The sequence below is a fragment of the Daktulosphaira vitifoliae genome, unplaced genomic scaffold (genome assembly GCF_025091365.1).
Source record: "Daktulosphaira vitifoliae isolate Bord-2020 unplaced genomic scaffold, ASM2509136v1 Scaffold_25, whole genome shotgun sequence".
Lineage (NCBI taxonomy): Eukaryota > Metazoa > Arthropoda > Insecta > Hemiptera > Phylloxeridae > Daktulosphaira > Daktulosphaira vitifoliae.
Window position 1 is genome coordinate 65,255 of NW_026099596.1, and position 552 is coordinate 65,806.

Consider the following 552-nt stretch of genomic DNA (forward strand, 5'->3'; position numbering starts at 1 on the left):
TTTTTTTTTTTTTTTTTTTTTTAACACGACCACAATTATTGTGGTACATTTCGAACTACCGTTATGCATTACTCCAGAGCGGTCCACGGCGTCTCTGTAACTTGCAACACAGTGTGGCTTTTTGGACTTTGCAAAGGTTGGGGCTTAATAACCCACAAAAACATAGAAAATCAGTATGCGACATTCTAAGTCACTGACCTAAACCAGCACATCATCCTCGTGAACCGACCTGCGTGGCTGCCTCTATCGAAAGCGTTCAAGCGATTCTTTGGGATGCATATTATTAGTAAACAGTTTTTGTTTTTCGCTACGCCGCGTTCGTAACAATATTAATGATATATTTAAAGTAATCAAAGGAATAAAAAAATAAATTCTGTTATGTTTAAATAGTAAAACGATATTTTTTGTCGTTAAATTTTTTTTTCCATCTTTATAATTTTCATGCAAGCAGTATAATTAAATAAATAAGTATTTTAAATAAGAACTCGAAACACATATTTAATATTTTTATTTCATGATTAATTGCTTACATGACTCATGTAAAATCTCAAA